General features: G+C 44.7%; 1 non-coding gene across 1 annotated transcript; it reads right to left on the minus strand.

The window, feature by feature from the left end:
- Positions 1-222: 222 nt before the first annotated feature.
- Trnat-ugu (transfer RNA threonine (anticodon UGU)) lies at positions 223-296 on the minus strand. Its single transcript has one exon. It is a non-coding gene; the product is annotated as a tRNA-Thr (tRNA).
- Between the last annotated feature and the right edge of the window lie 24,539 nt (positions 297-24,835).

Here is a 24,835-nt window from a genome sequence, read left to right on the forward strand (position 1 = left end):
AGCAATCCATATTGGGGCCAACTCTCCCACTCTACTTGCCTTGTTAGTGGTCAATTCACAGTGGGCCCAGAATATCTTTAGACTCAAAGTGTTTTCTGTTTCTAGTTCCCAGAACGTTCATGAAATGTGTTTAGTGTCCCAGACAATTCCTTTTCAATTAAATGAATACCCCTATCTGCATACAGGTGTTGATATAAGGCAACGGGGACAGTTGAAAATGTGAGCCCCGACCGGGACTCGAACCCGGGATCTTCTGCTTACACGGCAGACGCTCTATTCACCTGAGCCACCGAGGACGCAGAGGATAGTGCGACTGCAGGGACTTACCTCTGGCACGCCTCCCGTGAGACCCACATTGCCAACTTATTGTCCCGCACTATATTCATAGTGCCCCTGTCCATCATTAGTCGCGGCTTTACCGCCGATTCCCGTAAGAGTTCGGGCGCTGTTTGTCCATTTATACAGAAGAAGATGGTCAAATGGCCTGTGAGCCTTAAAAATATATATTGTTTTCACGCTTGGGACTCCTGCTTGAGAATACCCTGGATTAAGCAGATGATTTGCAGGAAAATGTTTCTCTAGAGCCAGCGTTGGTACCCAAAATTTGTCGTCCCTGCCCAACGCTCTTCACCATGCGCGACAAGGTAGAAACTGAGCTGAACGTTGCAAGGATCAGAACGTGGTTTCTGCTATTTCTTCAAGTCAGTGGCACATGCCTTTGGTGGTGTTTCAGAAGCTCAACAAACGGTCAACGCGCAGTGTGTTGTAGATTCCTATCCCAACCCGAGCCAGGCAGAGTTGTTAGCAAAGTTGTCAGTGGACCAGCGTTTATCCAGCACTAACTTGCACAGTACTTACATGTGCAATCCTGTCTCTGTCGCTAATTTACCACCGGTATTTGGAGTAAGTGATTCAGGACTGTCCTTCCTGCATCTATTACCCTGATGACATGTGGATCATGGGCCCCACGCAGAAGCTACATTTACAAATTCCTTAGTCGATTTTCCAGTATCTCCTCGAATATAAGTAACAGCAGTGCTGCTTTTTCTCCCAGAAGGTGTATTTTTTGCGTTACGTGCTACGTAAATATGGTCTTGCTCCACCATTGACCACACGAAGGCCAATGTCAACCTACTGGTGCCCACGTACCTGAAGGAACTCCAATCTTTTTTGTTAAGATTGCATATTATGACCACTTCATCCTCCGGCCCTCCCCCCCCCCCCCTCATCTGAAAGGCTCTTAATCAGCCCACGATAAGTGCTTTACAATTGTCTGTCTGTGGATTGTCAATGGGCTTTTCTCTCAGGCAGCGTTTGTGCTCTGCTCCCTGTCTGGCTTCCTTTACTGGTGGTAGTCGTTTGACTCTGACTTATGACACATCCCAGACATTGGTGCCATACTGTCCCATTCGCTTATGGGCAGCACCAAAGATCCCACTACTTATACTTAAGACACTTTCTGCTGTACAGCGTAGTTGTTGATAGGTCGCAACGGAGCCACTAACTATTATTTTTGGGGTTAAACAGTTTCACGTCTTCCTGTATGAGGTGAGGTTCCTCCTCATGACTAAGCACAAGCTGTTGGTTTCCTTATTTGGCCCTAGTTACAAGCTGCCAGATAGGACTGCCTAGTGCAGCAGCAGTGGGTCCTCCGTTTCAGTAACTATTATTATGAGATTCATTATTACTTCACTGTTCAGCATGCCAATGCTGATGTACCATGAATGATACCTTATTACAAAGTCTCTTGGACTTTCCATTCATAATACACGAAGTCATGACCTCCATGTCACCAACAAATATTTCTAGCATGTCGTTTTGGCGGTCCATTTCGGGTGGATGGAGTGCGGCTCTTTGTGTTCAGATCAAGAATGGCATACGATTTTCCTCGTACATGATCAGTTCAAACGTTGTGCAGGGGATTCTCATGATTGGCAGGGAGGAGCACTGCTATCGTATAATCGTTTCCCCATCACTCTGTCCTCACATACTCCTGACGTTACATGTTTCGCACTGGGGTATGACTCCTATGAAGGCATTGGTGAGATGTCACATCTACTGGCTAGTGATCGATCGTGACATTGAACATCTCGTGCATTCTGGTGTGGCTTGTGCACAGAATCAGGATGCATCACCACACCAGTTCTTTCCTTGGAAATTCCCAGAGCACCCCTTCGACAGTGTGTACGTCAACTTCACTGGGCAGTAAATGATTGCTGCTGGGTAATGCATTGTTCAATTTCTCGTATGTAGCCAAGCAGCCTCCATGTCACCAACTGGCATGATTCATGTGTAGTCAGTTATTTTTGCCACTGAGTGATCCGCCAGGATCCTGTTATCTGACAACGATCAGAAATTTGTGACATAGGACTTTGCGGAACTTTTGTGTTCACTAAGGCATGCAGCATCTGACGACCACTCCGGTCCACGCAGCTTCTAATGTGTCATGCATATATTCAATAAAGAAGTTCATGTCTGCTGCTTCGAGTGACAATGTCGCTAGATATTGGGTGACCCCATTAATCAGATACAGTCCGAGAGAACATTTGCATGGGCGCCAACTGTGGGATGCCCTGGATTTGTTGTACCCTGAGTCACATACCGTGGGCCATCTTGGATCATTTTCCTCCCAGGGTTGCTGTTTGGGCCTGATCCTTTAGCCAGTAGTAGGTGTGACTGTCAGGTGTCACAATGGACCGGAAAGGTTGGCAGTTGTTCAAGATAGATGTTGGCAGGGAGCAGCCAACTCACCATGAATATCACCTATGCCCACAAACTGTAATGACCTCTGTTGGTCTGTTGATCTTCTCGTTGGAGGGTTTAATCACGACATTGTTTTGAGTGAGGGATCCAACTTGCAGTGGCGTTCTTCCCCTCCCTAAACTTCACTCTTCTCCGCTTGCCTGCCGCAGAGGCCCTCAGTGAAGGCTGTACATTCACCTGACACTGTTGAACCTATTGATTATGATCCGCCCGCTTCTCGTGGTAGTGCGGTAGCGTTCTCGCTTCTCACGCCCGGGTTCCCGGGTTCGATTCCCGGCGGGGTCAGGGATTTTCTCTACCTTGTGATGGCTGGGTATTGTGTGATGTCCTTAGGTTAGTTAGGTTTAAGTAGTTCTAAGTTCTAGGGGACTGCTGACCATAGTGTTAAGTCCCATAGTGCTCAGAGCCATTTGAACCAGTTTTGATTATGATCCACACTCCTCCTCCACTGCCTCTTTCCACACTCAGTGATGGATGTGGCACCCATCCACAGCTGCGCACAGAGATCTTCCTGGGCTTGTTTCTACATGGATTCTGATTCTCCACTTCCCGAAGATCCACATACACAACGAGTGTTTCCCTCTCAAGGTGTTCCGCTCCCTGGCAGTTACTGAGCCTCCATCAGCACCGACTATATAGTGATGTGATGTTGTCATACTTGTGTAGATACTAAACCGTTAAAATGACGTATATTTTACACTATCTGATCAAAAGTATTCAAACACTTATTAATGTATATTAAAGAAGCCTTTATGATGGTTTGAAATCTGCTGGGGACACATTCAGTGAGGTGTCTGAATTCTATAGAGGACTAACAGTCCATTATTCCTCAAGACAAGAAACCAGAGAATGTATTGGTGTTGGCTGCTGGGGTCTAGAGTGAAGTCGATGATCTAACACATCTCAAAGGTGTATTATTTATTTATTTATTTATTTATGCATTTATTTTACCTGGCAAGATTCGGGCCTTCAGGCCCTCTCTTACACCTAACCAGGCATACTCAGGTTGAACGAGTTACAGTTTCTACTTAACATTAAGGACATATAGCCTATTATGCAGTATTGATGTTAAAGAAAAAAATAGATATTATAACAGTAGTATAATGATAATTATAACAATAAAAAATAATTATAACAATCAATAATAATAATAACAATAATAATAATAATAATAGTAATAATAATAATAATAATAATAATAATAATAATAATAATAATAATAGTAATAGTAATAATAATAATAATAATGACTATGTATATGAAAGTAAACATACTTTTCTTTTCTGAATGTCAGTCCCATTGTTAGTTGGGAATTTTCTCGTTATGTTCTTGCAGCTTGTGAGTTATTCTCATCGAGCAGAGACATAAGACGATAGAATAAGACGATAGAATGTCGGGACTCTGGGCAGGCCAGTCCATTTCAGGAATGTCATTGTCAACAAAGTTTTGCTTGACAGGTTGTATGGTGTCAGGCAAATCCAACACCTTCCATGAAAACCCTGACATGATAGCAAATCCGGCAGTATGTCACATAGCTCCGGATAAATCCTGACATTAAATTAACCAAAGTAATACGATCAACGAGTGAGCAAATGGAATACCACAGACTAACACAAGAACGTCTAAATGCATGTCATACCTTCCCACTGTGAAACAGACGCAGTTCAGAGGGAAAAAACGAGAACAGAAGCCGAGAGCAGAGTCGTGTAGGCCAGGAGGCCGTACGATAAGGGACGGACACCCACGTCGCCAGCCAACCGCCACGACCACCCCCCCAGCCCATGTTAGAAGATAGAGCCCTCCAGAAGAACAGTATAGATCTTACGATAACACTAAAAGGGCCACAGCAGCTGAAAGTTTTAGCGTGAGACTATACACGTCTCTGTTGCGTTGAAAGTTAAAAACAATGCCCCACCACAAACAGTATAACGTTTCTCATTGGATAGACAGAATTTTTGTAGGCGGAGCTTAAGGTTAACATTGAGACCCTGATTGGTCAGTAGAAAACACAGCCAGATACCTTTTTTTAAACAACTTCAGTAAATTCTAGTAAGGAGGAGAGAGTTGCTTCCGAGACGGCGAGGTGCGTGGAGCTGCGCCGCCTGCCGCCCCCTGACGCTGCCTAAACACCGACAAGGTAACGAACGCACGAGGTGCCGCCATAAAGCTTCACTCAGAATTGCAGAAGTCTCATCTGTTACATCCCCTTTTTACGTAATACTAGTGTCGATCGTCAATTAAACTTCGTGGTATTCACATTTGCTACTAGAAGTTAAAATGTGTAACGTGATGATTTTTCTGTTATATACACTCCTGGAAATGGAAAAAAGAACACATTGACACCGGTGTGTCAGACCCACCATACTTGCTCCGGACACTGCGAGAGGGCTGTACAAGCAATGATCACACGCACGGCACAGCGGACACACCAGGAACCGCGGTGTTGGCCGTCGAATGGCGCTAGTTGCGCAGCATTTGTGCACCGCCGCCGTCAGTGTCAGCCAGTTTGCCGTGGCATACGGAGCTCCATCGCAGTCTTTAACACTGGTAGCATGCCGCGACAGCGTGGACGTGAACCGTATGTGCAGTTGACGGACTTTGAGCGAGGGCGTATAGTGGGCATACGGGAGGCCGGGTGGACGTACCGCCGAACTGCTCAACACGTGGGGCGTGAGGTCTCCACAGTACATCGATGTTGTCGCCAGTGGTCGGCGTAAGGTGCACGTGCCCGTCGACCTGGGACCGGACCGCAGCGACGCACGCGACACACGGATGCACGCCAAGACCGTAGGATCCTACGCAGTGCCGTAGGGGAACGCAACGCCACTTCCCAGCAAATTAGGGACACTGTTGCTCCTGGGGTATCGGCGAGGACCATTCGCAACCGTCTCCATGAAGCTGGGCTACGGTCCGGCACACCGTTAGGCCGTCTTCCGCTCACGCCCCAACATCGTGCAGCCCGCCTCCAGTGGTGTCGCGACAGGCGTGAATGGAGGGACGAATGGAGACGTGTCGTCTTCAGCGATGAGAGTCGCTTCTGCCTTGGTGCCAATGATGGTCGTATGCGTGTTTGGCGCCGTGCACGTGAGCGCCACAATCAGGACTGCATACGACCGAGGCACACAGGGCCAACACCCGGCATCATGGTGTGGGGAGCGATCTCCTACACTGGCCGTACACCTCTGGTGATCGTCGAGGGGACACTGAATAGTGTACGGTACATCCAAACCGTCATCGAACCCATCTTTCTACCATTCCTAGACCGGCAAGGGAACTTGCTGTTCCAACAGGACAATGCACGTCCACATGTATCCCGTGCCACTCAACGTGCTCTAGAAGGTGTAAGTGAACTACCCTGGCCAGCAAGATCTCCGGATCTGTCCCCCATTGAGCATGTTTGGGACTGGATGAAGCGTCGTCTCACGCGGTCTGCACGTCCAGCACGAACGCTGGTTCAACTGAGGCGCCAGGTGGAAATGGCATGGCAAGCCGTTCCACAGGACTACATCCAGCATCTCTACGATCGTCTCCATGGGAGAATAGCAGCCTGCATTGCTGCGAAAGGTGGATATACATTGTACTAGTGCCGACATTGTGCATGCTCTGTTGCCTGTGTCTATGTGCCTGTGGTTCTGTCAGTGTGATCATGTGATGTATCTCACCCCAGGAATGTGTCAATAAAGTTTCCCCTTCCTGGGACAATGAATTCACGGTGCTCTTATTTCAATTTCCAGGAGTGTAATTATTGAGGAGCCACATCAGCCACTGTAATTTACGACTAGTTGAATAAGTAATTAAAGAAGAATTTAGGGTCACTGTAGACCATTTTGATAGTTTTCTGTTTCATGAAACTTAAATTATATCTAGATTATAGATGTGATATGGCATAGGTCATCCTTCGATCCATTGTAGAACTTGGAAACCCATTCAGGGAATATTGGTTCACATTTTTGTTGAACGCAGTTGGTTCTTATCATCCTGTATTAAAATATTTCCTTTTATCAATAGTTCAATTTATAAACAATGTTTTGTGAGTAGAATAAAAATTCCAATGGTAAATTCAACTACTTTTTTCGACGTTATTTTACCAGCTAACTAAAAATAGGAAAGCCTTGAACACCTTCCACTAAATTTAGTTAGTATTAAGATTCTTTTACAGTGAGTGCAGTGGAGCTGACGCTGAAATCATTATGAATTTGATTATATCATCGCTAGTCTCACTGAACTCTCCAGAACTCTACATGTCATGTGTTGTCTGACGTCTCATTACCAGTAACAGGTCCCAGGTTCAAACTAGTCAATTCCCTAAAAAACACGCTCAGAGCGTCGTTGCGCGGAAGTGGTACGGAGATACGACTTAGAACAAACAGACACAACGCAGAATGTTAGAAGGTACTCCTTCATGATAGGGTGCACTGTCGTGCTGATACAGTCACCGTATCTGATCTTTTCCTCTACTGTACACTGTATGTTGTGAAATGCGTTCATATCCTTCCTGTTACTGTGTCCTCAAGCGCTCAGACTGCAAGCATTGACTGCGACTACAATGCAAAGCTGGTGAACTGCGCCTCTCTCAGCTCGAGCCATAGCGACAACTGGAAAACCCTTTGCACTACACTTGACATCAGGCAACGTTCGCCAGAAATGTGCCAGAACCAGAACATTCTATCGAGCAGCCACTGGGGATGGTACGATTCGTCGCTGTCGTTCAGCCACTGTCCAGTGTCGTTAGCCTTTACAGCAGCACATCTAGGGTCGCTCAGCACTGACTACAAAGATGCGTGGCTTATTAATTTCTCGACCATTGTACCGCATTCTTTGTAACTCACTACGCACATTCATCGTCGTATCTGGGCTGCTTGTAGCACTGTGGAAGTCACGAGGGTTTCGTTCCTCTCATTTCATTTGACATTTAACTACCACCGCCTGCGATGTTTGACGGTCCCAGTCCGTCACTACATGAGGTCTGTTGTATCCACGGACCCAACAAACCAACCAACGAATCAACCAACCAACCAACCAACCAACCAACCAACCAACCAACTCGCGCAGGCGCGCCCTCACCGTGACATTGCTGGCCACAGTCCTGACACGGCCGTCGGCGTCTCAGGGCGTTACCGCCGACGGAAGAAGTCGCGCCATGGTTGAGCTCGCGTCCGCAGCGCCCTCTGCCTTTTGCATATAAGGAGAAGTGCTGGCCCCGAGACGGACAGTCTATTGTCGATTGTCTATTGCTAGTCTTTCGTGGAGTTTATAGCGGAGCCATTGCAGTGTGATATTTGCTACTGTATTGGAATAGGCCCAGTACATGGATTAATCTCTTATATTACTATGACTTGTATTGCTGGTGCACGTTTCGTCAGAAATAAAGATAAGTTATCTCTTCATTCTAGCTGGCGCAATTCTTGTTATTAATTATTTTTCGGCCAACAGACATAGCTACATCATGGTCGCTAACCACGTTTTATACAATTTGTGGTGACTGCCCCAAAAGTACCGCCGAGGACCTTGGGTTTGGGACCCATCACAAAAAGGTCTACCAGGCTTTGCTTTAGCTGTGGTTGTTTCATTCTCGTTTCCACTTCAGAAGCATATCGACAACAGCTTTAGAAAAAGTGAAATGTCACGAAAGTGGTGACATCCAGTGACTAGCTCTTATACGAAGTCACAGAGATCTACTGAGCGATCCATTCTGCTCTTACTGCATCTACACTGACAATACTCTTCGCCTCCTTTTATACTGGGGGGCTCGCCTCTCGTAACAACTAGTGCTCAATTCCGCATTGCATAAGGGTGTCCGGATCAGATACTGCACCTAAGTCTCATGGTTTTTCTGTAATTGAGGCGTTGACACTGTGATCATGAAAAGCAAATTTGACAGGAGAAGCAAGAAATGGTTTTCACTACGAAACACGAAGTTATACTTGCAAAACGATTACAGAAACATCAAATTAACTTTACAAATAAATTCAGATCAAGCTGTCACATCTGCATAAGGAATACGATTTTGGTGCCAAAAAATAGCTGTAATACTCATGCTAATGGAAGAAAACGAACTGCCGAGATGTTCTTGACTGATTTGTCTTGTTTCCAAGGTTGTGCCCCTCCACAGTCCATTTCACTGAATGAATCTTTTATTTCTACGATGAGCAACTTATCTCTCGCAATTCTAATCCAAGATGTAGAACTGATCTTCATCGGCGCTAAATACAATAAGGTATTGCATTCCGAGGCGAAATCATAGAGGTCTTCCTCCGTCATCTTTACAACAATGAATGCGTGTGCATTCTTTACATCTCTTATCATAACAGCTATTTCTTCAGGTGTTATTGGATGTGACGCCTTTCGCTTCTCTATTATGCCGAAATTTTGGACACAAGGCATGTACGAGGGTCCCGTCATCTAATTTTCAAACTGATACTGTCAACCACACCGTTTAACACTGCGTACATTAAAGCCATTAAAACAATCCGGTTTCTATTTTGGCCGGCGCTGTTGATACGCCACACAGTCAGATTTCTCTTTTGGGTTATGTCATGCCTGAGCACCTTTAGAAGACAAGAGGGCACCTCATTCCTCCGAGGCCAGCAGTGTTTTTGGTCACAGAATGAAAGCTGGTAACTGGCTGGCTTGTTGAATTATTTCCATATCCACGTTAGGTCTCATGATATTATACAAATGCCATCTTGCATCGTTCGTAAGAACGCAATCGCTCGCAACTTTCACATTCTGCTACTTCTATGCTACTCGCGACGTGTCTTACTACCTTTTCGACAAAAAAATCTGAAAAATGATTTGTTTTGATTATCTACCTTTCTTATGTGGACGCCTCAATGGCATTTGGGAAGTAAGCAAGTATCATGTGGAGACGATGTAGCCTATACAGGGTGTTCTCATAAGAGCGTGCAAAAATTGAACAGGGCGTAGAACATGCTCCACTGAAAAATTTGAGAAGTCAGCTTAAGGGGATAACAGGAATAAAATCAAATCACTGTGCACTTTTTTTATTTACATTAGTTAATCGCAATACCATCATTGATTTAATTTGTACGGTATCTTACAAAATGTGCTGCAACTGATGGCTCTCAACCTCAATGCAAGCATGACATCGGTGAACAAGAGTCACACGCACCCTGACAAATATCCCTGATATGTTTCTAAACACATCACAGGCAGTTACGATTCTGGCAGTTAATTCCATATACGTATCCACTTTGTTTCTCATATACGAGTGACCTTAGATATCCAAATAGGGAATACTCGAGGGGATTCAGGTCATGTGACCTCCCAGACAATGGAGTAGGACCTCCCCTTCCAAACCAGCGATCAGGAAATACTGTACCGCTACTGCTCCATCCTATTGTACTGTACGTCTCTGAACAACACTGACTAATGAATGGGTCTGATGTTGTTTCATAGCACGTTCCGTCATGGGACAATGTAAATATGATACAACAGAGCCACATTATGGACAAGTAAAGTAAACAAAACCTTTTCATGACTTCCTAGTAATCACGCTCGTTCTCCTTGTTTTCTTGCAGGAAATAAAAAAAAATAGTTCAAATGCCTCTGATCACTATGGGACTTAACTTATGAGGTCATCAGTCCCCTAGAACTTAGAACTACTTAAACCTAACTAACCTAAGGACATCACACACATCCATGCCCAAGGCAGGATTCGAACCTGCGACCGTAGCGGCCGCGCTGTTCCAGACTGTAGCGCCTAGAACCGCTCGGCCACCCCGGCCGGCTAGGAAATAAAAGAACGTACTTGTAAATAAACAGCACAGTTTGTATAAACTTGTAGGCACGTTAGATGTAAATAAGCAGGGTAACAGTAATGCTAGACAAAGTGGTAGACAAGTTTTCTTCCATGTCTCCTTAAGCTGGCTTCTCCGATCCCAGGTTCCCTTCCTCAAATTGTTCAGATGAGCATTCTCTATGACCTGTTACATTTTTGCACGCTGTATGTACGACTTTTTGTGGAGCCCCCTACGTACAACACTGTCTTTCAGTAATCACTGGCCACCTTTCCTGTCGAATTTAAATCACATGTACGTACCTCCTATAAGCTGATCCAAGCAAAGATGGCCTTATATAGGAGGATAGCAAACCTGGTCGTTTTCCCAAACCACCTCTGCACAGCCTGTGGTTCCTCGCCTCTGGCATAGCCGTCCCCACGACCGCTAATTGGAGAGCGACGTCTGCTTTCCGGCTCCGGAAGAGCTCATCAGCATCATTTCCGACAAAGTCAATAACAGCGGCCACAGTTCTGCCCAGCGCCGGAAACCACACACCGCGTCGACCGCAACACAGACGGAGAATTCGGGATGATCACAAAAACGCGCCGAAGGCGAACGCCGTTTCGCTCGAGCCACCTGGTCGCCAGTGGGCATCTGGAGTCAGCTTCCAGCTCTGACGACCGTGTTGGCCGTCATTATTCTACACAGCTTTTTTACGGCCTACTTCTTTGTGCGGTTCAGACTAGACATGGTAGAACTGTCAAAATCGTAATTATCGCGACAGTTTCCTTTCTTCAGACATCATGGATGTTAAGGCTATTTTCCGACACACAAATACACTAAATACCCAAAGGAACTGGTACACGCCGCGCACGCAGAAGTGCCCCAACTAGATGTGGCATGGACTCGACTAATGTCAGAAATAGTGCTGGAGGGAATGGACACCATGAATCCTCCAGAGCTGTCCCTATATCCGTAAGGGTACAAGGGGCAGCAGATCTCTTCTAAGCAGTACATTGTAAGGCATCTCAGATATCCTTAATAATGTTCATATCTGGGGAGTTTGGTGGCCAGAGGAAGCGTTTAAACTGAGAACAGTGTTGCTGGAGCCACTCTATAGCAATTCAGGTCGTTTGGGCTGTCGCATTGTCCTGCTGGAGTTGCACAAGTCCGTCGAAATACACAATGGACATGAGTGGATGTTTACGTATGTGTCATCTGACAGAGTCGTACCTAGACGTATCAGGGTTCGCATGTTACTCCAACTGCACGCGCTCCACACCATTACAGAGCCTCCACCAGCTTTCCATGGTGACACGCAGGATCCAAAGATTCATGAGGTTGTCTCCATACCCCTACACATCCATCCGCTCGATACATTTTGAAAGGAGACTCGTCCGACTAGGCAACATGTTTCCAGTCATCAACAGTCCAATGTCTGTGTTGACGGGCGCCTGCGGGGCGTAAAGCATTGTGTTGTGGAATCATCAAGGGCCTTCGGCTCTGAAAGCCTATGTCGATAAGTTTCATTGAATAGTTCGCACATTGACACCTGTTGACGGGCCAGCACTGACATTTGCAGCAATTTGCGGAAGGGTTGGACTTCTGTCACGTTGAACGATTCTCTTTAACCTTCGTTGTCCTGTTTTTGCAGGATCCTTCTCCGGCCGGAGCGATGTTGGAAATTAGTTTCACCAGGTTCCTGATATTCTAGGTACACTCGTGAAATGGTCGTACTGGAAAATCCCCACTTCATCGCTACCTCGGAGATGCTGTGTCCCATTGCTCGTGCGCCGACACCACGTTCACACTCACTTAAATCTTGATATCCTGACATTGTAGCAGCAGTCTCCGACCTAACAACTGCGCCAGAGACTTCTTGTCCTATATAGGCGTTGCCGACCGCAGCGACGTATTCTGCCTGTTTACATATCTCTGTATTTGAATGCGCATGCGAGAACCAGTTTCTTTGCTACTTCAGTGTATATTTTCGGAAAAAACTGAGTTGTCTCACGAGACAACTGTTTCTTGAAAATATTGTGTCATGAGCATCAGTACCTAAGGTAAGTGGGGAAGTTTTCCATGTACAGGCACATCCACATAGCTGACATAGAGTATGGTTTCGAAGCATGTGAGTGACCATCTCTTGACGGCGGTATATTAATCAATTTGAATTCGGTGAGTAACTTCATGTTTGTTGGGGAATGAGTGGCAAAGATAGGATATAACTTCGGTCGTTGTGAGAGTGGCAGACACCATTTGTAATCACATTATTGCAATCAACTCTTCTGTCTGTGTATCACATTTCCGCTAAGCTGTGTGTAGGTCGATTCTACTGCTAATGTAGGATTAATACGTGAGTTTATAGATTGGATAACGTTGTCAGAGTTTTGCATGATACCAGGAGAACGCTTCCTGGCTTTGAGACAGTAAATAATAATGCAGAACCAATCTGTTCCCTTAGTGGTAGAGAGTCAGAATTAATGTTAAGGCATATTTATATTTAAGGTTTTGGAAAACCATAAATTTTACAGAATTAATGGTGTTGTAAAAGACTGATATGAATAGTTTTTAACATTAATAGTGCAAAAAGTGTTGATGAATAATTCACACAACGCTGGAAGAGGAGAGAATTTTTCGGGATTGATGGGCAATTGCGAATGGTGTCCCATAATGTTTAGTTTTGGGTCCACTCACATTCCACATTCGTATTAAAGACAGGCTATAAATAAATTTCGTGCTGAGGCGGTACTGTAAAACGATTGAGGCTTTAGCGCTCGCTTCTTGACGTTTGCTGGTTGACGTTGCGTTCGCCTTGAGATGTTCGACAGACGGTCGTCTTGTCGTTTTTCTAGCGTTTCGCAAGCACGAGTGGCTAACTTTGTCGAAGATGCACTCTCCATTGCTTATGGCGTCAACAGCCAGCCAGTCAAGTTGGTACTTCTTGGCTATGATAGAAGTATTGTAATTAAGTCAATTGAAGACACTTTAATAGAAGAAGTTGTTAGCAATGTTTCTTAAAAAATAATAAGTGGTTGTCTAACACTACTATCCCAATATGGCTGGGGGCTGTAGTAAATATTTTGAGGTGATAGTTGGGCGAGCTGTTATATCCAGGGGTAGACATCCCATAAATAGACAGGCACTACTTTTTTTCTGACTAAGACAACCTACGTTTACTGAGGGAAGCGGTCGCTGCAGGGTATGTCGGGTAGTACTGGACAGCGAATTGTATCGAACAAGACTTATTTCTGAACTCAGGCACCAGTGGCAGCACCTGTCACGCCAGTGAATTGTGGAATTACGGAGGAACGAGACAATTCACGCCATTTCGAATCAAGACAACAGACGTGTCGGAATGGCAACGAGCTATCTGTTCGTAATCAGTGTATCGGCTCACGAACTTAATTCCAGAGTGGAGTGTTTTGTTTAGATTTAGTAATATTAAATTTTTAGTGTCGGCTGATACTTTTATGTTTGCTTTGTCTAACCCAGGTAAGTCCGCACTGGTCCTGCCTTCCACTAACACATGCGTGCCACTAAGGCTGCAAATTTTTACAGCTGTTCAGCTCTTATTGGCCCTCTGCCTACAGTTCGTAAACAGCAATAATGGTACTGCGATTAGCTGTCTCTGTATTTTCTTCCTCAGCGACTCAGCATCACGTTTGAGTGAAGGAAACTCCTCAGACTCTGTGACCTGAACTGGTGCCGTAGTTACAGATTCAGGTCGCTCCTGAAGAGCCTCCCTTTGAGGAAAGGTGGAGTTTCCTCTACAGTCTGCATCGTCTGCGAAAGTGAGGTGTTTGTTTCCCCAATTTCCTTCGAATTTGACTCAGCCTGGACCAGCCAGGTCATCATACTTCCGACCACTTCGGTATCTTGCTTATTATTTGTCCACTGATTTCAATCGCGTGTTGAGTATTCTCTTTAGCCAGAAACCTTTCCTCCCTGCTACAGCCTGTCTGTCTCCCGAACATTTTTTTCTATTTGCTTTCTCTATCCTATGTCTCTCCTCTGCTTTCCTGTCTCTTTTTGCTTTCCTTCCCTATCTGCTTCTGTTTGTCTCCTATCTGCTTCAGCTTTCCTGTCTCTGTCGTGCTCTTCTGCTCTAATTGCTTTAGCTATTTCCAGCATTTGATTTACCCTGAATCAAGTATCTCCCACGTTTCCAAGATGCTCTGTCCAGGGGTGGACTCGCTACGTTCCCACTGCTCGGTTCTCGGTGCTGTTTCCTGGCTTTAAGGCGACTCAACTGCTGCTGACGCCTCACACACAAATAACTCTTTTGCGATTTTGTCCGATTCCACTGAATCCTCCTGGCTCAGAAGTCACTTCGACTCTTTGGATTGCGCTCAGATAGCCTTATCTATGTACAACAGAAATGAAATAGGAATCTGTTACACCGCTATCACAAATGTGACATCAGAGAATGAACCTGTGCATACAGGAAAACATGTTTACGCATAATACGATAAAAAGTAAGTCTTCAGACGTAATACAAGTTTTTTCAACAAAATCACCCAAAATACAAATAAATACGTCAAAGCAAGTTATAGGTAACATACAATATGCATACGCCAGGGCAACATGTCCTGCAGCTGCAGATTAACCCACAAACTATATAGAAGGGGAAAATGTGGTTGATGCAACTTATTGCACCCCAAAAGATGTGTCTCACTGTGCGATATTAACTGCAGGATACAAAAAGAATCCAAAATTAATGTCCTGGATAGGAGTATTGATAAAAACTATGTCCTAGTTCTGGATCAGATCTGCTCGGTATAAAAGAAACCTTCGTCTATATGTTTAGTCTACAATATACAATCAAGTGCCTGGCAGAGGGATCTCTTATCATACAAGACGAACAAATGCAGAGTTCGTCATTTCTCTGAAATCTGAAGATAACTGGTGGTTGAGTTTGATCACTGTGGACATCTATAAAGTCATCGCAGTGAAAAAAACTTGCTTAGCTGTACACCAGGTTATATATATGGGCAACGTCTATATAAGACAACAAGTGTCTGCAGTGGCGGGTTATCAAGATTTAAGTGAGCTTGAACGTGGGTGTTACAGTCGGTCACGAGCGATGGGACACAGCATCTCAGTGCTAATCACAACAAAAATTAACGTGAGTCAAATTCTCTAAAATTCAAATCAAATTACAAAATGATGCCAGCGCTGTGGAGATGTGCTAAATAATGTCTAAAATTGTATGGAAAAAGCATAACACGACCTGATCGCAAAATCAAAGTTAGTGATAGAACAAGATGCCACATATTATAACTAAATCGAGCAAAACAAGTCGCGTGGCAAAGTAAGCAAGTTCAAATGGACAAATGGCTCTGAGCACTATGGGACTTAACATCTATGGTCATCAGTCCAATAGAACTTAGAACTACTTAAAGCTAACTAACCTAGGACATCACACACATCCATGCCCGAGGCAGGATTCGAACCTGTGACCGTAGCAGTCGCACGGTTCCGAACTGAGCGCCTAGAACCGCACGGCCACCGCGGCCGGGAGTAAGCAAGTGACGAGCTGTTCAGAATACTGATTGCGCTACCGCAATTGCAACTGTTATATTTCCGCAAAATCTGCAAACCGTGTACCCATCAGCACCAAATGCTGGTTAGGAGAGAAGTGATCGTCACGGCAGGGGCGTCGACTGAATGACCACGTAGCACAGATATCCCTCTACGTCGATCTCATTTCTGCAAAATTCTGTATAGCTGGGACGACTCAATACTGTTGCCAATGCTATGGATGAGAATGTCGCTTAAGACAATTTCATAAAAAATGAGGGAATGCTGCAGAAGATTCCCACTGTTGGCGCACAAAACGCATCTTTACGATTAGGAGGTTGGTACTGAGATGGAGCAGTGTTTCGTCGAATGGTCAGCTTCCTCAAGGCAAGCACAGTGGCAGGGAGACTCAGTTCTATTGGCTACACAAAATTCTGGAAGGAAAGCGGCTCGGTGTCTCGCCCATTGATGTCCGGGAAGAATAGGCAAAAGTGTCGTGGTTAGTTATTCTCTGTGGACAGCAATGGCGGCATGACGCCTTCTGCTCCAGCGCCAGATGGCCGACAAAGGCACGAAGCAGGCTGCATCCTTACTTCTGAGGGAATTGTCGAGCTCCCAGGCAATCTTGACCCTTGCTAATGAGATCCACTCACCACCTCCTGCCGAAGGAGAGGACTCAGAGACCACACCATCAGATGGTCTTCCCAGTGAGAAGAATGCAAAGCTTTCCTCGTAGCAAATAGGCCGAGTACACTCTAAACAAAATTATCCACGAAATGGCGGCAAAACCGAAACAATGTCGCGTCGTAATATGTGACAGTGATGTCACAACATTTGTCCCAATTCCATCTCGTTAACGTTTGTTTCCTAAAGTCAAAGGAATGAGAACCTTGCATTTTTGGTAGCAATACGACTCTCTGATTTGAGAGTGTTCACGACAATGAAGCTAATCCAGAACTGCCACTGTGATATGTGGCAATACCAGTAACAGCTTAAAACTGTCAAGCTTTGCAGTGGATTGGACGTTCAGGGAGGGGACGAGTGGCAGATAGACTTCAGTTAACTGACTGCCAGTGTGCCAGTATCTGGCAGCTCTGGACGGAGATAACAGAAACACCCAAATGCTGACGAAACCTTCGGGAGTTTTACACTGAGACAGATAAACGCAGTGGTTAATAAGAGAGAGCAGTGGTTTTCCGAAGAATGATGGATTCAGGATATCGTATCATTTAAGATGATATTTAATGACAGAGATGATAGGATATCCCTTCGAAATGGACACACCTGCTTGGTCAGAGGCGGAAGAGGGCATCTTAAGGGTCGAAACCTTGAAAGACGTCTGCTTCAGTGTACACGCCTTTCATCACCGAATTAGTGCCAGACACCATACTTGCTAGGTGGTAGCCTTTAAATCGGCCGCAGTCCGGTAGTATACGTCGGACCCGCTTGTCGCCACTATTAGTGATTCCAGACCGAGCGCCGCCACACGGCAGGTCTAGAGAGACTTCCTAGCACTCGCCCAGTTGTACAGCCGACTTTGCTAGCGATGGTTCACGGACTCCTACGCTCTCATTTGCCGAGACGATAGTTAGCATAGCCTTCAGCTACGTTATTTGCTACGACCTAGCAAGGCGCCAGTATCCGTACTATTGATATTGTGAATCATGTACCATAAAGAGCGACGTTCTCCATTAACGGATTAAAGTTAAGTATACCACCAGCTACGTCCGTTTTTCTCAATTCTAATTCCCTTGTCACGTTCCAGACCCCACGTCAGCCTGTGTGAGCTAAAACGCGTGCATTTCGGCCTCCTTTAGTTATACGGTTGGCTCTCCTGCCAACCACAACAATAACGATCACTTGTTAGCCTCAAAGATCAGCAGCTACACAGACGTGTAACCTTGTAAGGTGAGCATGTCATTTAGATTTCTGTAAGTTATCGATAGATTCGTCCAGAAACATTAACTAGTGTGATTTCCATCTCCACAGAGAAGTGGACGACACGCACGTAGCCCATGCCATAATAGACGGCGACTAACTGTTACCCCTGAAAGTGTAAGATGTGTTACACCGTTCAACTGTTGCGCCAGAGCTGAACAGGAAGCTGATCTGTCCTGCAATGCTATTCGCATGAGGTGTCCTTCATGGGAGATGGTCTGCGTGGTGCGATCTGACCCATTTCGTCGTGTTCTACGGCCTTCCGCGAATCATTCGGCACACACGCGCTACACTGTCAAAACACTTCGTCCCACGTGAGCACCAATGTCACAAATGGCTCAAATGGCTCTGAGCACTATGGGACTTAACATATGAGGTCATCAGTCCCCTACAACTTAGAACTACTTAAACCTTACTAACCTAAGGACAACACACACATCCATGACCGAGGCAGGATTCGAACCTGCGACCGTAGCGGTCGCGCGGTTCCAGACTGAAGCGCCTAGAACCGCTAGGTCACACCGGCCGGCACGAATTTCACAGATCGATCCACTACATTCTCTCATGCGACTAACGCGCCCTGTTTCATACTCACTGATCTGATGGTACGGTTTTGTGAAAACATCTGCGAGCCATCCTGCACGCCTGCTCGACTCACACTGATCCATTACCTTCGGTTTATAGCGGCAACGAGAGCCGCAGGCACATTTTACCCGTAGGTGGTGCTCCGCCTCAATACCGATATTAACCTTGAACCAGAGTGCTGACATAATTTAAATGCTAACCACATCTGTAGGACATACTAAAGTACACGTCCTCTGAATGTGAACGTTCTGTCTGTAGTAATTTATGGTAGTCTATTTTTTTCTTTTTTTATGAACCTGAGTGTATTTTACTAACAAGGACTGATACTGTTACGTATTTGTACTGTCTTACCTGTGACACTGTAGGTGCATTTGTATCATGTACTTGTTAGAAGCTGGTGGCTTCGTCCGCTCTGTGATGCGTTAATAAGAGGCCACTGACATGCCTAAGTGAAATTTGACTGCTTACTTCTTAGCATAGAAAGCCTTAGCCCAAGCAGAGTTTGAAACAGCCCCACATAGAGAAGCACGCACCTACAACCTGTGGCTACTGCTTCTGCGCAGGGACTTCTACAGGGTTGTCACAAACAGTTTGAAAAGCTTGCAAGGCTTTTGAATGGTAGGTTGAGCCGAGAAACAACTGTCAAGAAAAAACTCGATACGTTGCGCCGTTTCCAAGTAAATTAACGTTGAAGTTAGCCAACCAAGCTGTTCCGAACGCAAATTCGAGAGGCCCGCCAGAGACGGTGTTGTCATTTGTGTCGCTCAGTCCGGAACCGCGCGACTGCTACGGTCGCAGGTTCGAATCCTGCCTCGGCATGGATGTGTGTGATGTCCTTAGGTTAAATAGGTTTAAGTAGTTCTAAGTTCTAGGGGACTGATGACCACAGATGTTAAGTCCCATAGTGCTCAGAGCCATTTCAACCATTTTTTGTCAGATGTGTTCTTCGTTTGGTTTCCTGCAACCGAACAAGAGAGTGATACAAAAACTGGACATCAGTCTGGTAATGAGCACAGAACCTGTGCCAAAGGCTCAGCAGTCATGTGAACTATGGCCTGCGCCATGAAAACCACTGACAGTAGTTGCATTCGGCGGGCCGCTTGGAGACTGTTCCTCCACCGTGATAGAAGAAAAGAGGTGGGCGTACCTCTGTGTTCTGACATAATTCGATAGAGGACAACCATTTTCTCTCAAACTGTCTGCATTACAAACGTGGACAGGTGCTTGCAGACAGAGGGAATACACGCAATTTATACTGGATATTCCATCCCGCTGCAAAAGTTAGTTTATTTTCAAACAGCACATTCTGCCGTTTTATTTCGACGTAACTTTCACATGTAAGACGATGTTTCGGGGACTAACAGCAATATTTGTTTAATTTTATTTTATCTGTCGTATCCGGTGGGGCTGTAAAAGCACAAAGTCTGCTGATTTATATTTACACATGAAGAAGCTTATGCTGTGCATGAACATTGGTCATTATGTTATATTTTATTACAGCAGAGATCTTATGAGTTTATTATCCTTCTCCCAGGTCTTTTTTTGTAATGAATCTTTCCTCATGTTCCATGCCTGCACATGTGTTCACCCAAAAACTATTTTAAATGAAACAATAAGTTTACTGTTACCAGTCACTGTTTATTTGTTTCCACGACGCGTTTCGAAGGTTTAAACCTCCATCATCAGGTGGATATACATCAGTTAATATGGCATTTGTGTGTTTGTGTTGTGTTACGATTTCTTTGGAGGAAGTTGTGACACTGTCTAGTGGAGAAAACAAAACAGTATTTCAGAACTTGGTCTGTTTCTGAAATACTGTTTTGTTTTCTCCACTAGACAGTGTCACAGCTTCCTCCAAAGAAATCGTAACACAACACAAACACACAAATGCCATATTAACTGATGTATATCCACCTGATGATGGAGGTTTAAACCTTCGAAACGCGTCGTGGAAACAAATAAACTGTGACTGGTAACAGTAAACTTATGGTTTCATTTAATGTCAATAACAGTCACGGTAAAGCCTAACCTAAAAATGATCGCATTTAAAGCAAAAACTACTTGCTCGAAACCTACTTCATTCGTTTCTAATTATTTTTAAATCTAGGGTGAAGTAACCTACATTGAGCAGTGATCACAATTATGTTATGTAACAATTTCAGCTATACATATCGGTGTGGAACTTAGAAAAATGTGCTAGGGTTGACAGAGACATTGAAATAATTTTGTTATATCACACAACCTCACTGTTTTTCAGTTGTCAGGTAACGTAGGGCACAGATGGCAAAAAATTTGCATGTCACAATTTGTAACTATAAGGTAAAATGTACATAACCGTGAGTAGACGTATGAGATCTACAGTGTGGATTCTAATGTCAGCTTTGTCTTGATTAACTCTGGTTAAACGTAGTTTTTTCTGTGCTTTGCGGAAGTCCTTACGACTCCGAAACTTTAGTTATTACTGTGAGACAGCGTTTACTTATATTTGGGTCAAATTGTGTATAAAGGGGTAACATTTCAGGGCCTAAAAACCACAGACAAAATCTCACACGAACTCCCACGATAAAGTTAGTTAAAGAAGAACAGGCTAGCAACATACGCTAAGTGACTTGAAATGTTATATACAGACTGTATCCTTATCCTTATAATTATTCGAAGAACGTTGTTGAATATCATCAGAAGCTGCTGAATTAACCACATTGTCTGCTAGCTTTCTGGTACGTGATCACTACCTGCCACACTCTAGCGACAAAAACATGCATGAGGGACATTACAGAAGCTGAACTGTAGGGATAAATTTAATGACTGAACTACGTGCTCACACATTGTGTCGTTAAAGATATGTGACGAACTAACGTAATGTCATACAAGCATGTCTGGAACAGGCAATAATATTCACTGTATTTCGACACCAGCGCCGGCATACAGTATCGGAAATAAGAAGGACCCGCGATACGGAGGATAATTATACGATACGGCTGATGCTTTACCTACAGAATGGTAAACAGTGGTTAGCGTACAACCCACAGATATCGACCCGTGTGCCTGATATCAATTCATCTGTACTATTACCGACCCCAGACTACTGAATCTGATGCAGCAACACCACTGTAATTATTACGAAATTACACTGAGCAGACATTTAATAGCGCGCGCTATCGTGGCTGAAATGGCTGTGCTTTGAGTTTGCAACCACAATAACCCCAGGTGCGTGTTTACACTGTTAATTCCGTTCGTTTACATCGATTTTCACTATTGTCATTTACATTTAAATAAGCACACTCGAGAAAAAAATCAGTAGTCCCTAGCAGACACGACGATAATACTATGTAACAACGCCTCAGGTCTTGGTAATATTCGGCAAAGTAAAAGGAACACATATTTGTTCTCTTGTAGCACATTAAGCTGGTGCCATATGTAACATAATTGAGGAATATTAGCGACTGTGCCACATTAACTTTCCCCCTCAACTCCGTTTCGGGAATATTCTTTCTCTAATCGGCCAGACATAATTAACAGTCATTAATTTTATTGTTTTAATCAGTTACTAATTTGTGTGTCCCTTAAGTAGTAAATTATGGTACGGAAGACTTCAGTTGGCAGCAAAGTATTGTTCGTTGCTGTAATTGTTCTTTCTCCAAAAAATTCAGGCTGTACTTAGATTCAGAAGAATACCGTATGCCAGAACAAAAGAAGCACCTCAAACTGAAAGTTCTGGTACGCCGTAAACAATGTGCGGAGACTGAACTGACTATGATTTCGAGATAAGCGCAATTCATAATTTTCATACCAAAATTTACACTCCGAGTCGCCTGCGCCTCATGATCGTGACCATTTAAATTTTTTTTCTGGTGGACAGGTCTTGGAGGACCCATTCAGCCTTGTGAGACCAACTACATGAATACAAAAGCAGCGAAACTGAGGCTCAACTCGCCGAAGTAGTGTAGCGTCGAAAGACTGGCACCTGTTAAGGTGATACGCCACGTTTACATGTTATTCTCAAATATTTATTGTACCAGCCTCACTTGCAACTTATTTATTATCAGCAAAAGCATCAGTCATTATTTTTAAGCATTTGAGAGATGGTAGAAGTGTTACCACTATGCATCTTATTCTTTGTAAGATTCCACGCCAATTCTGTACGATTTAGGTCTAGACGGTATGTCAGTTATAGGTAGGGAACTATTGTCTTCCGAAACTTTGTCGGAAGAATTCAGAGGAAAAGAATGGTGCTCCTTATTGAATTCCAAAAGTTTGGCTTCCCTTGTCTCTACGTATTTCCTTTCTGTTAATTTCTACGCGATAGTCCAAGGTTCTTCTGTTAATGTATTAGAGAATAGGTGACCAAGAAACTTAATTCTGTATTTACAACAACGAAACATTGTGTGACGCTACTGTCTGGCAGTACTTGTCGGACATTGTCATTTTGCAACATTTATTCACAGAGCAGTGTTGATGAAAGATAAATAAACCGCTTGAAACGCCCTGCTAAACCCGCGGAACAGGAAAGGTAGTTTAAATTGTGGAAAGCGGCCAAAACACGCGGCTGCCAGTTACACTAGCACATACAACTTTATTTATTTGACCAAACATTACAAGAGCCAAGAAAATTTAAATAAAAATAAAAACACAGCATTAATATTTGGAACTTAATAACCGGCTGATACGCCATACAATTTCATGCCTTAAGGCTAGACCACTTTAATTTAAAATCGGCTGAAAACCAATGACTTTAAACTCAAAACAATATTAGAAATTTAAAAGGCAAAAGGCCTTACCTTAAAACATTTCTTTAATTAGGCTGAAGGCCCAAACAATCTGACACCTTTATAGCAAAACAACTTTAATTTAAAAATCAGCGGAAGGCCCATCACTTAAGACTTAACCCAAAATAAATTTTTAAAAGGCCAAAAAGAAAAATGGTTCAAATGGCTCGGAGCACTATGGGACTTAACTGCTTAGGTCATCAATCCCCTAGAACTTAGAACTACTCAAACCTAACTAACCTAAGGACTTCAGACACATCCATGCCCGAGGCAGGATTCGAACCTGCGACCGTAGCGGTCACGCGGTTCCAGACTGAAGAGCCTAGAACCGTTCTGCTACTCCGGCCGTTTAAAAGGCCAAAGGCCTTACTTTAAAACAGTTCTTTAAATCAGACCGATGGCCAAACAATCTTACGCCTTAAGGGCAAAACAACCTTAATTTAAAAATGGGCTAGAAGATATACAAATGCAAACAACAAGAACAAATAAGAAAAGGCAGTACACCCAACGGCGCCCAGAAGTTTCCGACGGTCGACCTAGAATTCAAACACTAACGCTTGCTTAGGTGAGACAGGCAGTCAGCGCAACCATTCTCGATCCGACGACAACCCAACCGACAGACAATCAACGGACCCACCGGCAAGATAACTTCTAATCCACCTGACCAGCACACGACAGGGAGTTCAATGGAACAATGCAGATGGTATTGGAGCCCACAACCAATTATACATTGAGCTGTCAAACTACAGACCGTGCTGGACGGCGATAACACGATGAGGAAAATACACTGCCAGAATTTACGTCAATGGTCAGGGCAGGTAACGGAACGTTAACGGCCACAAGGCAGAAGATTCCGCTGGTGCACTTCAATTCAAAATAACCAAGTACAGTTAAACTGCACCGGAGGGTGGCTAAAATTTGCCAACTTGAAAACACACATTGTTGCTCGCGGGAATGTCACAACAGCCGACAACGAAATCCGAACGACACAACGTGAACAGTCGTGACTTTCTGGGAGATTAAGTCACAACTCAACTTTCGTGTCCAGTATGGGTGAGCCACGGACCTCGTAGCAATGGGAACAGCACCACACACTCTGACCACGCGTGGACCGCCAGCAACCCCGGCCAAACGATGCGCCCCGATTTCCTCGCTGCTCCACGCCAACCGACCAACTCCCCAGGGTCAGAAACGGTGAAAGGTCCAAGTATACATCGGCCGATACTATGACCAACCGAACGACCAACCAACAGCCGTCCCGCTCCAGTCTCCCTCCATCGGACAGTTTATCTGTGTCGGTAACGGTCGGCGAGCACTGGCTGACCGCGCCTCACCGGCGCTCCGTCCCCGACTTCACTGCTGCTGCGTCCCGACCGCGCTCTGGTCCGGCCCGAATTGGCTGCCAAACACACCACGACCCGGAAATACTATCGGTCGCTCCAGAGATAGTAAGACAGCGCACTGCTACTGCCCCTAAAGGACAAGTAAGGCAGGAAGTTAGTGACGCCAGTAAATGGG

Source organism: Schistocerca gregaria, chromosome 2 (genome assembly GCF_023897955.1).
Source record: "Schistocerca gregaria isolate iqSchGreg1 chromosome 2, iqSchGreg1.2, whole genome shotgun sequence".
NCBI classification, from domain to species: domain Eukaryota; kingdom Metazoa; phylum Arthropoda; class Insecta; order Orthoptera; family Acrididae; genus Schistocerca; species Schistocerca gregaria.